General features: G+C 37.7%; 1 protein-coding gene across 10 annotated transcripts in view; it reads left to right on the top strand.

Moving 5' to 3' along the window:
- The window catches only part of LOC140480360 (apoptosis regulator Bcl-2-like), a 274492-nt gene that overhangs the window by 11460 nt on the left and 246851 nt on the right, over positions 1–16181 (top strand). For 2 of the 10 annotated variants that reach the window (XR_011961279.1, XR_011961280.1), the window contains exon 3: positions 8333–8432. The exons of the other annotated variants lie outside the window; for them this stretch is intronic. The gene's annotated coding sequence lies outside the window, so the exon portion shown is untranslated. The remainder of the gene's footprint in view (positions 1–8332; positions 8433–16181) is intronic. 10 annotated transcript variants of the gene reach the window in all.

Genomic DNA, 16181 nt, shown 5'->3' with positions numbered 1-16181 from the left:
AAAACAACCATGAAAACTGCCAGATTGCCAGAAACGAAATGGTTCACTAATGTCCTTCAAGGAATGGGAGCTTTCAAGCCCGAGTTGTTTGACAAAAATTGTAACTCTTAACATGTTGCTGATTCTAAATGCACTCCCAAGTTATCTAAATAAGCAAATTGCTGTAAAGTTCAATGATGAGAAGATTGATAATGATCAAGGCTTTATATAAATCTTATGACGAAAGAGCATTTCAGTACAGTTAACTGGTTCCTAACATCTGGGCTAGTGCCTAAATTCAGAGAACTAGTATTAAGTGATGAAGGATTAACCACTGATAAGTCTTCAGCACGAAGAACTACATACTTGAATTCAAGATGGAGTTTATTTCATACTAACAAAGTTAACAGATTACATTGGCTTAAGACTAGTCAACTGTAATATATTTGACATATGATGTCCAGGCTAACTGAAATTGTCTGGTTGTTGACAGTGGAAGTAAGACTAATAGATTGGAACTTAAGACATCAACTGTTTAGAAATCAATCAAGCAACAGCCTAAGATATTTGTATTAAAGGAATTCCATTTATCAGCCAACACCTTGAATTCATCCATAACTAACTGTTCACTGGTATTTATGTCGCACTATCAAGCAACACAGGAAGCTGTTATCATGGTGTGCTGTCAAGTGCAAGTGTCCCTGAGAATCTCAAACATTACTCCAGATCCATGAAATCACTTGGCTTTGAGTCAAACATACCCAGGAAACTTACTAAAGCTGCTTCTCTGTACTCTGCTGGGAATGCACATACATACCTGTGACTCCATTTTACTGAATTATTTGTACACGTCTGAGAGTCTAGATGATAGCACTAATTTACTGGTGATGCCACTTTTGAGGCATAGTATCATCTCTTAAGATGTATGACTCAAATTTATAACTTTTCTTTCACCAGCAATTGCTGCAATTCAGTAAATGACAGTACAAGATTCTAAAAGGGCTTGATAGTGTAGACACAGGTTGTTTTCCCCCAACTGGGGATTTTAGAGCACAGCCGTGAGGTAAGGGACTGATTTAAGACTAAGATGACAAGATGCTATTTCTCTCAAAGTGTTGTGAATCTTTGGAATTTTTCATGTCAGAGGGTTTAGGAGACCTCGATATTTAGGACTGAGTTGGGCAGATATTTGGTCTTTTGGAATCACATGATACAGGAAGTGAAGAGTAAATGGAATTGTTTTAAAATACAGAGCAAATTCAAATGAGCTATATCATCTTCTGCTGCTGTGTTTTCTGTCCTTGTGCAAAGTTTTGAGTTTGAAAAGGAACTTTTGTAGTAAAAGTGTCCTCTGCTTTTGTGTCATATTGATGGGATCTCCTTTGGGTGCTGCCACCAATCCCTCATTTAATTCTAGTCTGTGGGACTCACTAGTATTAAGTGATTAAGGATTACCTGATCAGTATGTAGCTCTTCTTGGTGAAGATTTAAGTTAAAGATGTAGTTTATTTCATACTAACCAAGTTAACAGGTTCCATTGGCTTAAGACTAGTTAACTGTAATATATTTGATATATAACAATGGTACCTGCAGGCTAACTGAAATTGCCTGACTGTTGACAGTGAGGGTAAGACTAATAGATTGGAACAACTACAACTGACTAGCAAACTAACTATATATTATAGGTCAGTGGGTGGAGCTGTGCAAGGCTTTCAATTAACTCTTTCAGGCTAATTGCCTTACACAACAGACTTTTAATAAAGGTCAATTGGCTCATTGTGTAGAGTTTGTACTTTAATTATACTAGTAGATTTTCCCCATGGAACAAAATTATCATTTTTTTAAAAGAATGTTTGTTTGTGATTTTGTTATTTGTAGTAAATGGAGAAATCTTTCCATTCTTATAAATTACTTCATTCATTTTCTGGTTTAGTAGAGTCTGGCCAGATGAGTCAACAACGTGAAAGATGTAGATTTGGTTTTACTCTAATGCTTGTAATTCATCAAACTTATTACGTTTATATATTCCGAGGTGGATAAATACAGTCACCCATGTAAACATATTGGAACTAACTTGTGGAAAAGAAAGAGGTGTCTGACCAACATATGCCATTCTTGACAAAAAGTAGCCAGCAATCTGTAGCAATGAAGAATACATCATGAATTATGAATTGCCACAACTTGCCATGCCAATTTCTGTTGCTCCATTGTTAACCTTGCAAAAATAACATTGCTCTGTTACCCTCTGTGATTTCCATGAACGTACTGCATTTTTATATCAATTCCTCATTAAAGTTGCTACAGGAAATAGAGCCGAGCAGTTAATAGCTTGAGTACAGTTTGACTGTGAGTAATAGTTAATGAGCAGTTACAAATTGCTTTTGCCAGAAAGTAAATAAGTGTATTTTCATTCTTCCAATTTATACCTAGTCTAAGATTTTAAAAATTTATTTTTCTGGTTTTCTCTCTCTCAGTCCAGTCTTTCTTTTCCGCTATTTTTATTTCACTATGTATCCGATTTTGGTATTGAATTCAATGTCTTCCTCAGGCTTTCTGTTTATTTCCCTACATTTGTGTCTGATAGGATCAACACTGTATCCATTATCCTCCAAGCCTGCTATTGCTCAGTCACTTTGCATTTTAGCTCCTGCTTTCAGCAGCCCTGTATTTTATTTAAAGAACCTACAGAATATGGGAAAGACCAAGTCTAACTAACAGAGCTTGCTGCTAGATGCCCCACTCTGGCAAAATCTGGTATATAGAAAGAAAGCTTAACAATGATTGGACACTTTTATAACAGTGAATGTTTAAACACTTACAGTATTTGATTGGCTTGGTCATTGCCAATTCTTCTAGAAACATAGAATCATAGAGATGTACAGCACGGAAACAGAACCTTCTGTCCAACTCATCCATGAGGTCCAGATATCCTAGCCCAATCTCGTCCCATTTGGCAGCATTTTGCCCATATCCCCCTCAACCCTTCCTGTTCATATACCCATCCAAATGCCTTTTAAATGCTATAACTGTACCAGCCTCCACCACTTTCTCTGGCAGCTCATTCCATACACGCACCACCCTCTGCGTGAAAAAGTTGCACCTAAGGTCTTTTTTTAAAAAAAAATCTTTTTTCCCTACTCACCCTAAACCTATGCCCTCTAGTTCTGGACCCCCCTGAGAAAAGACCTTATCTATTTATCCATGCCCCTCATGATTGTATAAGGTCACCCCTCAGCCTTCGATGCTCCAGGAAAAAGAGCCCCAGCCTGTTCAGCCTCTCCCTATAGCTCAAATCCTCCAACCCTGGCAGCATCCTTGTAAATCTTTTCTGAACTCTTTCAAGTTTCACAACATCCTTCTGATATGGAGGAAGCCAGAATTGCACGCAATATTCCAAAAGTGGCCTAACCAATGTCCTGTACAGCCGCAACATCACTTCCCAATCCTATACTCCATGCTCTGACCAATAAAGGAAAGCATACCAAACGCGCCTTCACTATCTTTTCCACCTGTGACTCCACTTTCCAGGAACTATGAACCTGCACTCCAAGGTCTCTTTGTTCAGCAACACACCCTAGGACCTTACTATTAAGTGTGTAAGTCCTACTCTGCTTTGCTTTTCCAAAGTGCAGCACCTCACATTTATTTAAATTAAACTCCATCTGACACTTCTCAGCACATTGGCCCAGCTGATCAAGATCCTGTTGTAATCTAATCTTTGTTGTCCACTATACCTCCAATTTTGGTGTCATCTGCAAACTTAATAACTATACCTTTTATGTTCACACTGAAATCATTTACATAAAAACGAAAAGTAGTGGACCCAACACCGATCCTTGTGGCACTCCACTGATCACAGGCCTCCAGTCTGAAAAGTAACTCTCCACCACTACCCTCTGTCTTCTAACTTTGAGCCAATTCTGTATCCAAACAGCTAGTTCTCCCTGTATTCCATGAGATCTAACTTTGCCAACCAGTCTCCCATGAGGTATCTTGTTGAATGTCGTACTTAAATCCATGTAGATCACGTCTACCGTTCTGCCCTTATCAATCCTCTTTGTTACTTCTCCAAAAACTCAATCAAGTCCGTGAGACATGGTTTCCCACGCACAAAGCCATGCTGACTATCTCTAATCAGCCCTTGCCTTTCCAAATACATGTAATTCCTGTCCCTTGGGATTCCCTCCAACAACTTGCTCACCATTGACTTCAGGCTCACTGGTCTATAGTTCCCTGACTTGTCCTTACTAAGCTTCTTAAACAGTGGCACCACGTTAGCCAACCTCCATTCTCCAGCACCTTACCTATGACTGTTGATGATACAAGTATGTCAGCAACGGGTCCAGCAATCACTTCCCTAGCTTCCCATAGAGTTCTATTCTGATCAGATTCTGGGTATTTATCCACTTTTACGCATTTCAGGACATTCAGCACCACCACCTCTGTGATATGGACATTTTTCAAAATGTCACCATCTATTTTCCCAAATTCTATATCATCCATGTCCTTCTCCACAGTGCACACACATGCAAAATACTTGTTTAGTATCTCTCCCACCTCCCACAGCTCCACACATAGGCCACCTTGCTGATCTTTGAGGGGCCCTATTCTCTCCCTAGTGACCCTTTGTCTTTAACATTTATAAAATCCCTTGGAATTTTCCCTAACTCTATTTACCAAGTCCATCTTATGTCACCTCTTAAGTATAATCCCACTGCCTTTACACTCTTCTAAGGATTCACTCAATCTCTCCTGTCTGTACCTGACATATGTTTCCTTCTTAACTGAAACCTCAATTTCTGTAGTCATAAAACATTCCCTACCCCTAAAGGCCTTTCTTTTCACCCTGACAGGAATATACTTTCTCTGGATTCTTGTTATCTCATTTCTGAAGGCTTCCAGTTTCCAGCCGTCTCTTTACCTGCGAACATCTACCCCCAGTCAGCTTTTGAAAGTTCTTGCCTAATACCATCAAAATTAGCCTTCCTCTAATTTAGAAATTCACCTTCTGGATCTGATCTATCCTTTCCCCTCAATATTTTAAAGCTAATAGAATTATGGTCACTGGCTCCAAAGTGCTCCCCCACTGACACCTCAGTCACCTGCCTTGCCTTACTTCCCAAGAGTAGGTCAAGTTTTACACCTTCTCTAGTAGGTACATCCACATACTGAATCAGAAAATTGTCTTGTACACACTTAACAAATTTTTCACCACCTAGACCTTTAACACTGTTGCAGTCCCAGTCTATGTTTGAAGAGTAATAATCCCCTACCATAACCACCCAATTATTCTTACAGATAACTGAGATCTCCTTACAAATTTGTTTCTCAATTTCCAGCTGACTATTAGGGGATCCATAATGCAATCCCAATAAGGTGATCATCCTTTTCTTATTTCTCAGTTCCACCCAAGTAACTTCCCTGGATGTATTCCCAGGAATATCCTCCCTCAGCACAGCTGTAATGCTATCCCTTAATAAAAATGCCACTCCCACCTCCTCTCTCACCCCCATTTCCATCCTTGCTGTAGCTTTTGTATCCTGGAACATTAAGCTGCCAGTTCTATCCATCCCCCAGCCACGTCTCTCTAATTACCAAGATATCCTAGTCCCATGTTCCTAACCATGTCCTGAGCTGCTTTGCCTTCCCTGTTAGGCCTCTTTCATTGAAATAAATGCAGTTTAATTAATCAGTCCTACCTTATTCTCTGTTTTTGTTCCTGACCCTGACTCTTTGATTTGCTCTCTTTTCCCAACTCTACCACTCTCCGATTGATCTCTTTCCTCACTATATCCCTAGGTTCCACCACCCCCACACACCAACCGTACTAGTTTTAATCCTCTGCAGCAGCTCTAGCAAATCTCCCTGCTAGTATATTAGCCTCCTTCCAGTTCAGGTGCAATCCGTCATTCTTGGACAAGTCACTTCTACCCCAGAAGAGATCCCAATGGTCCAAAAATGTGAATCCTTCTCCCATACACCAGCTCATCAGCCTTGCATTCATCTGCTCTATCCTCCTATTCCTACCCTCATTAGCTCATTGTACTGGGAGCAATCCAGATATTACTATCCTCGAGGACTTTCTTTCTAAATTCCTGTGTAACTTCCTATATTCTCCCTTCCAATGACCTCATGCTGGTCTCTCTCCCCTTTTTGAGAACATTCTGCACCCTCTGAGATATCCTTGATCCTGATACCAAGGAGGTAACACACTATTCAGATTTTTCACTGCTGGCTGCAAAAACATCTGTCTGTTCCTCTGACCAGAGAGTCCCCTATCACAATTGATCTCTTGGAACCCAACTTACCCCTTGTTACATTCGAGCCAGTCTTGATACCAGAAACTTAGCTGTTTGTGCTGCATTCCCCTGAGAGTCCATCACGCCCTACATTTTTCAAAACCGCATACGTGTTTGAGATGGGGATAGCCACAGAAGACTCTTGCATTACCTGCATACCCCTCCTACCTTTCCTGTAATTAACTCATCTACCTGACTGTGTTTTTCTCTGGCTTTTCTCCTTTCCTGTAACTGCCATCCATCACACCCCCTAGCTTTTGTAAATTCCTTATTGCCTTTAACTGCCACTCCAACTGATCTATGCAATATGACAGGATTCGCAACCAAAGACATTTCCTGCAAGCATAATCATCAGTAACATGGAAACTCCATAAAAATCCACATCTGACAGCAAGAGCATATCACTCTGGATTTAGGTTTGCACGCTGAGCTGGAAGGTTCATTTCCTGATGTTTCATCACCCTACTAAGTAACATCTTCACTGGGCCTCAGGCGAAGCACTGTTCATGATTCCTGCTTTCTATTTATATGTTCTTGTCGAAAAAGAAATGACATCACCACAGGAAATGACAACACCAACACAAAGAAAACCAAACTTGGAAATAGAAAGCAGGAATCACGTACGGTGCTTTGCCTGAGGCCCACTGATGATGTTACCCAGTATGGTGAAGAAACATCTGGAAACGAACCTTCCAGCTCAGCAAGCAAACCTACATCCAGAACCTCAACCTGAGCTACAAATCTTCTCAAAACGCACTAAGCATATCACTCTGCTAAAGCCATAGTTGCTCCTCCACAATCTACAGATGCAGAAAATAGCACTGTCTTTTTGCTCTTTTAAAAAAAAATTGCTCCAGGATAACTTGATACTTATGGTTTATATTTTTAAAATTTCTTCAAGAGACAGGTCTCAATAAAACATACAATCAAGAAAGAACCCATCCTACTCATTACTGTAGGCTTATGGCAAGGTTACCTGTTAAAAACTATGCACTTATCTGTTCCTGTGCTGTGAGCTCTCCCACACAGGTTCCTCCAAGGTCAGCTATGAATTTTGCTGTTTGTTAATTTTTCCCAGATGCCCTGCAATGTCCAGAGACACATGAACATAAACAGCAAAGGCAGTAACTGTGCAGATTCCCTACTGTGTCAGTTAGCAGAGTTGGTTTCCTTCTCTCTCTCCCTCATTGACCATGGTGGTCGCTGCCTTTTGTCTGTCTTCCTCTCTTTTAGAAATACAGTTAGTTTGACTTTTCTTTTTCTCCCCAAAGTTACTCCATATACTTCCATTAGCAAATGTAGACATCTTGCATGTACCTCTTACAGTAAATTGCTATCTTTTTGGACAGTTTCAGCAATAGCACTTATTCAAATTCAATTGGAAAAAATTCCCTGTTGTTTCTCCTCTGGCATGATGATCAGCATGCAGCTTAATAAGGTTGTAAGTGTATTGAGATATGGAGGCATTATTTGCATGGACAATGAGTAGAAAATATCAAGTGGTGGGAATTGATATCATTATTCTTAGCGTTCATTGCTAGAGTTTACACTTGTAACACACCCTAGCCACTTCGGAACCATATGTAATGCAAATGCTTCTGACAAACATGAAGAATTAATCCTGGCAGCTCTAGCTACTCGAATGGATAGATCATTCTTAATCAGCAACATTACACAGATAATAAATTTATTTACTCTAATCAGTCATTCATAATATGTAAGAATGTCAACCTTTGCATTGGTAGTGTCCCTACCTCTGGGCTAGAAGGTACAGATTCAAGTCCTACTTGGGCCAGCCATATGTCATAAATGTGTCAGAACCGATTGATTGAAAATATCTATAACAGAGAAGAAAAAGTGTGTCAATATAACTATGCACTGTTGCTGCATTTTCTTGGTGCATTTAAGATAATCCTAGCAATGAATGCTGGGCATTAGACAATGATGTCTGTATTTTCAGGCAGTTATTGCTTTATAGTTAGATCAGATGCATCTACTGCATGGAAGATGTGTGAATTTACACCATAATTGTAACACTGGATTGTTTTGCATAGTTGCAGTTATAATTCAGATGTAGTCCTGATTGGAACTGGGATCATACAGTGAACTGGGAATGGTGGAAGAGGAACCTCCTGCCTAATTTGCAATACACAGGTTGGTACTGAGCCAAAATCACTTGCGTTAATGTGTAAGTGCAACCTTTTAACTTGCCTAGGTGCGACTTTATACTTGTATACGTCAGACCCACAGCTAACAATAAAAGCTTGTCTCTGTGCTTTGAACGCCTTTACATCCCAACTTAGGTAATGTTACCTTATCTGCTGGCAACTTCATTCACTGTTAGGCATTTACCAACACAGAATCAGGACATGCCCACTCAAAAAAAAAAGCAAACTGGCTTTTCCAATTTTTGTGTTTTTTTTTTTAAATCAGTGTTTCCTGTGTCAAGCTCCATAGCCTTAGTTTAAAAAAAAAATTACATGAGATGTGGGCATTGCTGGCTGGCCAGTATTTATTACTCTTTCCTCGTTGCCCTTGAAGGTGATGGTGAGCTGCCTTTATAAACTGCTGCAAGTATACCTGCAGTTAAGTTAGCAGTTGAGCTTCGTGACTTCTTTCATTTCAACGTTTCGAATGATTGTTCTATTGACAATGTATTCTTGGATAAGGATAAAATGTCATATCTGAGCAATTTTTCACTACACTCAGAAATCCCATTCAACATGGATTTCTTTGTATTGCTTTGCACAATGGTTATTAGAATAGTGTGAATGCTTTGTCACTTCATCAAGAATGACAATATCAGTGTAATGTCTCCAAAGAATAAATGAAAATAGTTACATCTGTTGGAGATCATTTTATTTACAAAAGGGGCAATAGTATTGTCATCTCTTTCTTTCCATCTTATTTTATGTCAATAGGAAGGGTTATCCAGATACGGTTTAATTATATAACTAGTAATCTGTTTCATTTTTTGCCTCCTCATCTCTGCTGGGTTGGGTTCTTGACTCAAAGACCTCATTGTTCAGAGAATAATTCTATACGGAAATGTTTGAATATTATTTCAAATAATATTAACTTTATGTAGACACTTGAGCGAGCTACAACGATTGTTACAATTTTGGAAAAGAAGTGTGGAAGCATAATTTGAAAATTTAAATGGTCTTGTGTTGCTTTGGCTATATTCTTGAGGAGAACGAACGATCTTTTACTTCCATTGGACCGATTTCTGTAATGAAATGAGCAGCCCTCATAATCCCTACTGCTTTACATACAATTAGACAACTAGTTCCTGTGACATTTTTGAAGAAAAGTGAAGGAAGTCTCCATCCTCTTACCTTGGTTGGATTTGAACTGAGACAACAGAGGCCAAAGGCAAATGTAGATTGAGCTTTGTTAAATGCTTTTTAAAAAAAAACAAGCTGAACATCCCTTGGTGCTTTTTCTTTCTGTCTTAAGCATATTTTCAGTTGGATGTGATCATTATACATCAAAGGCAATGCTTGCAAAATTTCTTTAAATCACTGTCTAAGTTTAGATCAGTCTACCTTTATTGGGCTACTGGTTTGCAAGCCAGGGAGAGCAATCATTGAGTCTGGTGCTTTATCTGTTTCTAAGCCCTTTTTTTTTAATGTATGCTTTATATTTTACAGACCATGTGGTCATTCAGATTGTGTAACCAACTCTGTTGCTTTGAACCTGGCCCTATACATTATTCAAACAGCACCATGCAAATAATTTAGTTTTATTGGCAGAAATATATATTGTGATACTTATTATGAAAATATTGTTTATTGTGACAGATCTTTCTTCTTTTAGTATTGGTGCATTAAGTTTCACTTTACAAATCTCCAAGATCAAGAAGGGCCTTTTCTCGGGTACGTGTGGGGCACTGTGCACTGTTAATTTACCTCATTCTGTGCTCCTTCAGCCCCCAGCTATGTCCAACAGAACAGTCTTAATTGCTTCCTAACCTCATGTTAGCAATGTGGAACAGTGGAATTTGGCACGCCCTTTGTAGCCAATAATAACTGTTGTTCAGAACAGTAGCCATCATTGGATGATCAGCCTGTCAATTGGGTTGATCAGTACATGTGACAGTGTGCCCAAAGCAAACAATCAAAACTGATAAAGTACTTGGCCAATGAACCTGAGCCCCAATGGTCAGCATATGCTACCCCTACCTGCTCCCTACTGATTTGAATACTTCAGGACTTTCTGATGAATGTGCAGGAAAACAGGAAAAAATGGTGGCTGATGCATTTTGGCTTAATTCTTCAGTGAGAATGTGGTCATAGAGAAGGTTGAGAGGGCAGGTGATGAGGAAATGGGAGAATGCCAGAATAGATATGCAGTTATTGTAAATAGAAACCTAAAAATCATCAACCTGCACGTGAGTAGTAAGCAGGCTGTAAGGGATTGAGTGGGGCCCATGAGGAACAAAGAAGATGGATAGGTGTTTAGTGGGGAATGGGGTGAAAGTAAACATCTAGCATTGAGAAAGAGGATCATCCGTGATCATATTGAAGGGCTTAAATGGTCTATTTCACCTCGTAATTTCTATGTTTCTCTATTCAAAATTGCAGAGCAAGGATAGAATACCCAGAATCCTTTACATCCTCTTTTACTAAAGAGGTAAAATATTGGTAGAAGTGGCAATGATAGAATATGGTGAAAATTGAGATGGAGGTGGTACAGGAAAGGATGGCCTGTGCTTCTAGTCTGGATAGCTCGCATCCCAGCTTGCTGCAGGAAGTGGAGTAGAGATTGTGGAAGGGCTTGCTATGATCTTCCGATCTTCCTTCGATATGGAAGAGGTGCAAAAGAATTGGGAATAGTGGATGTGATGCCTTCGATTTGAGCAAGGGATAAGCTCAGTGCTGACAAACACAAGGCAGTCTAACACAAATAGTGAGTAAGGATTTAGGAACAATAATAGAACTTAGAGCGGGCTGGTGGGGAAGATAAAGTCATCAGACACCCGGAAAGATCTTCGTTAACGTGGAAAATCCAGTACACATTTTTCAAAGGCAGCTTATGTGTGACTCAGCTAGCTTAACTTTTTGATTTAAATAACAAGAGAAGGTTAATGTAGGGATTATGATGGATATGTTAATGGATTTTAAGAATGAATTTGACAAAGTACCACATGAAAGGTTGGTTAACAAAATTGAGTTCATGAGAAAGGAGAATCCGTGTCTGATTGGATTAAAAAATGTCTTCAGGACAGAAAACTCAGCTGTGGTAAATTGTTATTTTTCTGACTAGCGGATGACAGACATTAGTATTCCCCAGGTGTCAGTGCAGTACCACTTTCTGTTATAATAAGCTTGAGCCTTTGAATACAGAGTGGACTTTCAAAATTTGCAGATGATACCAAACTTGGAATGGCAAATAGTGAGGATGATATGAATCACCAACAAAAAATGGCACAGATATGGTTGCAGAATGGCCAGATAAGTGACAGATATAATTTAGTACAGAGAAGTGAGGTGCAAAATTTTGTTCAAAAGAATTAGGAAAACAAAAAGATTTGAGAAGTAAAAAGTGTGCAGGAATAAAATGATCTGATGGTATAATTATGTTGATTGTTGAAGGTGGCTGGACATATTGAGAGAATAGTTAAAGCATATGGAATCTTTGGAGTTTATTAATAGAGGCATTGAGTACAAAAGAAGGGAAGTTATACTGAAGCACTATTAAGGCTGCAGTTCTGGTCATGGAAGGATGTGAATGAGGGTTTTTGACAGGATGCAGAAACGATTTATCAAAATTATTGCAGGGATGGGACAGTTTATTTTTGAGTTTAGGTTAAAAGCTGGGCCTATTTTCTTCAGAACAAGTGTCTAAGATTATGCAGAATTTGGATTAGGTTGACCAGAAAAAAAATCGTAATCTGACATTAGAAGGATGAGTAGATAGAGATTTAAAGTTTTAGACCAGAAATGCAGTGGGATTCTGAGGAAAACCTTTTTGTTACAGTGGTTGATGTGAATGATTTGAAAGTTGCTGCCCTTGAGGATGGTGAAATTGTCGTTTGCTTGTAAACTTGAAAATGTAGTTGAGTAGCTTATCTTTGTAATTATTAAAAGCATTATGGCTAGTGATAGTTTTAGTTAGGCTCTGACTGTGATCAGTCACAAATAAAGCTAAATGACAGGCTACTATGTTTGCAACAGTCCCTTTACTTATCTCGTAATTCAGGTTTTGAAGATCAAGTCTTCCCACTTATTTTTGTGCCTGATCTTTGGTTTAGTTCATTGGTACATATTAAAGTGGTGATGCCTGATCTTTGATTTCAGATATCATTTTGCTGAGTGCAACAGCTCTGTCATATGCACACATTCTAGTCTTCAAACAGATTTGGACTAGCTTTAGAATCTTCTTGGAAAATAGCTTGAAAATGATCATGATTTATACACAGTAAATATATGGTTCTTTTAAAAACTTTAGCATGAAATATATGTAAGTTCATGACACTGCTTCAAAACAACTAATATGTTTTTTGTTTTTATTTCACTGTGCCTTTAATCAGTCCCTGGGTTGAAAGCCAATATTCAGCTGCTTTGAATGGATGCTTGACACCACTAAATATAATCTACTTTGTCTGAGTTGAGTTGAATTTGGATATTTTGACATGAATATCAGACATCAAGGCACAAATTTCTGTTCAGCACTGTTGCATTTAGTTTGCTGGTACAAGCAAACCTTTTAAGCATTCTGAGCCACCATTCTCGATCACTGAAACTCTGTATAAGTAAATGTTGTACATCTTAATCTTGCATGATCTCAACTAAAACCTTCTTAACAAGTGTTTAGTTGTTGGCTGATGTAAGCAAGTAGTGTTTTGTTGATTTCTTTCATTACAAGTACTCCAAGACCAATGAATGCCTGTTGAAACAGACCATAGCAAAGATCTAATAGATTATTTTAAAAAGAAAATCAGTCTTTCTCCTATATTCTTCATTGGGACAGTGGCCAAATATAGTCAGATCAGAGCGATAGCTTACTTGCCTGATAATATGTATTGGATGTTTGTTCTTACCTGTGTAATATTCTGCTATGATTATTTATTGCCAGCCTTGAGATACTAACTTAATTCAGAAAAATGAATCAAATAAATAATCTTGTTAATTTATGGGGTCCATTTTGTTTTGGGCTTTTATATGAACGAATGATTGACCCCTAAGTACACCACATATCTGGTCATTCATTCTCTGCTCTCCTTCTATGTAGACTTGTTTAAACTCGATTCATGTTTTAAAATAAAGGATGCATTCATTAAATTATCTTCTTCACTTCCACGTGGTTAAGGAGGTGGGCAGGGAAGTAATTCCCAGGCCTTTGTCTCTGTCAAATCAGCCACTAGGCGGTGTGTTTTTTAAAAAAATATAATGTCTCAGTTCAATTATTCTTTGAGATACTTGGTAGCTGCATAATAATGTGTGATATTTGAAGTTTAAAGTGTTGGTAGCAATTTACCACACTGTTTTAGTATTAATGTACTAAAGCATGGCTTGTGTGTTTTTGGAAATTTAATTCAGGGTGATGTTCAGCATCACTGATTCAATGTTTTGATTTAGTTTTAAATGCAAGTCCTCAGAGTAACTGTCTTAATAGATGGTCATATTTTGGCAATATTATTGAGAAGAATAATTTTCTGTCAGTGTGAGGTGCATTTGGCAACCATGTATTCCTTTTTAAGAGCTTATCTTAAAGTTCTGTGCTAAAAAATAGTTGTAGAGTAGGGTAGGTTAACTGTTGAAATTCTCAAGGAGTAAGGAGATAAACTTTAGACTATGTAAAATACCGCCTTAAAAATAACTCTCTCTTCAAACCCTCCCCTTACAGTACCCCTGTGAACCAGCTGCAGTCCACTTGGCTGGTTGTCTATAGCCTTGGGGATACTCCCAAATGACTAATATATCTAGGGAAAAGAATTTCAACCAAATCAGTTACCTGGAATAGAAAACCAGGGCTGACATGAAATTGACTTTTGGCAAGCTAGATACACAAAGATGTTTTTGTTAGAGTAGAAAGTGGTAATGTGAATTTGTGAATTTGTGGAAGTGGTTGCATGAATAATATATTTACTGGCACAAAACTTTGAGGCACAGCTGTTATGGATCAGTTTGTAAAAAACTTCTAATGGGCTTGGGAAGATTTTATAACAATGTTTTAGTCGTTTTAATAATTCCTTTTTATTTGTAAATCACTACTCAAAACCGTGGTTATTTTATTTTAATAACATTTCCTGAAATGAAAGTTGAGTTTTGAAAGCTTTGAATGGATAAACACAACTCTGACTTTTTGATTGATGTTGATTTGTGAAATGTAAAATTAAGATTAAAGTTTGCCCTTGCAGGTGTGCAGATACACTTTGGATTGTTGTACTGATTAGCTATCTGCTGAGATGCTAATTGACTACTATTTGAGCATTTCATAACATGATTATATTTTGTAAATTATGATTTGGTCAATTGTTTGAATTATAATCCCCCTAGCAAATTAAAATTTATCTCTAAATTGAAGGTCTTGAAATATTGTTTCAAGATAACATTTTACCATCATCTTCAACCTTTTGAGTACCATAAAACTGCACAATGGGATCTTTTTAGATGTACGTTCCTTTCATGTTAATATGTAATACTTTTATTTTTGCAGTTTGTTAGAAATGAATAAGAACACATTTGCTGAAATATTATAAATGTCGCCTTTTCTTGATTCAAAATATTCTTTTCACATCATACTATTGATTTCCAATATTTGAATGAATTAATTATACTGAGGGAGCTTTCCTTATGAAAAGTGATGTACATGTAGAATACTGTAAAGGTTGTGCTTTTGGCCTTGTACTTAAGACTTCTCATTCCGACTTTCTAATTATCCCCAACAACATAATGAAAAGTATATTGTGACATTTTGTAATCTCATGAAATATTTATCAAAACATGAAATGATATCAACGTCTTTAATGTCAATGACCTGATTAATAAAATATTTTGCGAATCAGTAAATTTCAGTAATAAAAGTTGTGATATAATTTTAAGTCTGAAGAACGGAAATGTAAAATGATGGTTGGTATTTGATTTATGTGATATTTGCACAAACAATCAGGTTCAAAACCCTAATGGCCTAAAAATGTTAACTCTGTTACTCCCCCTCCACAGATGCTGTCAGACCAGTTTTTCCAACATTTTTTGTCTTTGAACATGGTGAAAATCTGAAACAATGTTTTGTTTGATGTAAATCAGAGCTATTCAAACTGCTTACTCTCCTTGATCTATATTTTTCAAATATTAAGGTTTCTTCAGGTCTTGACATCTCTTATCTTAAACCTTTAATTGCAAAGGAAACTATTATATGTTATAATTAATTTAAAGGTCGATGGACTGATTTGAAGATTTTGTTTGAAAGGACTTTGAATAGTTTGCATCAATTGTAAATAAATCACTTGTAGTTTTCTTAATGAGATGCACTGTAACCCATGTGACCTAGTGATCTCTGACTTGTAAAGGAAGTTAAAATATGAACATTTTGTGGCCTGAGACAATAAACTGTAGCAGGGATGGAACAGGGAATGGATGTTTACAAAGGTAGGTGTTTGTGTGTGTGTGTGTTTGTGTATGTTTAATGTAAAAGAGATGACAAAAACTGTAAGTGTAGTTCAGCTGGGATTATGAATTTGGCAATTTGACTCCTTTTTGCTTTTGTTTTTTTGAACCCAACCAGACTATTAAAAAAAATCTTTGTTTATGAGAAGAGCTAATTGAAGGAGTCTGTGGAATCTGTGCCATCAAAAGTGTATGAATCTAACTAGGTAGACTTTGCACAAATGTGACATTTGGTGATGCCTGTCCCTGGGAAGTTTAAAAAGAGTTCAGCTAATGCTGCAGTCCTTTA

This window comes from Chiloscyllium punctatum, chromosome 8, assembly GCF_047496795.1.
Source record: "Chiloscyllium punctatum isolate Juve2018m chromosome 8, sChiPun1.3, whole genome shotgun sequence".
NCBI lineage: Eukaryota > Metazoa > Chordata > Chondrichthyes > Orectolobiformes > Hemiscylliidae > Chiloscyllium > Chiloscyllium punctatum.
The sequence above is the reverse complement of the archived record's forward strand: the minus strand, read 5'-3'. Positions and strand labels throughout refer to the sequence as shown.